Genomic DNA, 446 nt, shown 5'->3' with positions numbered 1-446 from the left:
ACATTGCTCAAGATCTAATTACGTCAATAAGCAACTGACTTTACCGAGTCATAAAATCAAGTCCTTATAGATTTAACTGTTTAGTATCCTTATGGATATATTCCACTTCTAGATTTTCTAACAACTAATCAACTCGTCTTGCCATTGAAGTTCCTCATATCTGAACCTCTTCATCATACAATATTTATACCATTGGGTTATCAACCTCTTATTTTTGCACTATATTTTGACACTCTCGCAAAAGAATGCAAAGTTTAATCTTTCATAGTTGCTTGATTTGTTTCTGTAAAACTCTATCCTGCTTTTTACCTTGCATACACATGTGAGCACGAGAGAGAGAGATTGAAATTGCACTGTATGTTCTGATTTGTATACCCAGAATAATTACAAGGACAGAGGAGACTGGAGAGGTACATCATCAACCAGCCTGTTTATTGTATTACAGT

The sequence above is a fragment of the Theobroma umbraticum genome, unplaced genomic scaffold, assembly GCF_002168275.2.
Source record: "Theobroma umbraticum cultivar Fairchild unplaced genomic scaffold, ASM216827v3 scaffold_934.0, whole genome shotgun sequence".
Lineage (NCBI taxonomy): Eukaryota > Viridiplantae > Streptophyta > Magnoliopsida > Malvales > Malvaceae > Theobroma > Theobroma umbraticum.
Note: the sequence above shows the minus strand (reverse complement) of the source record.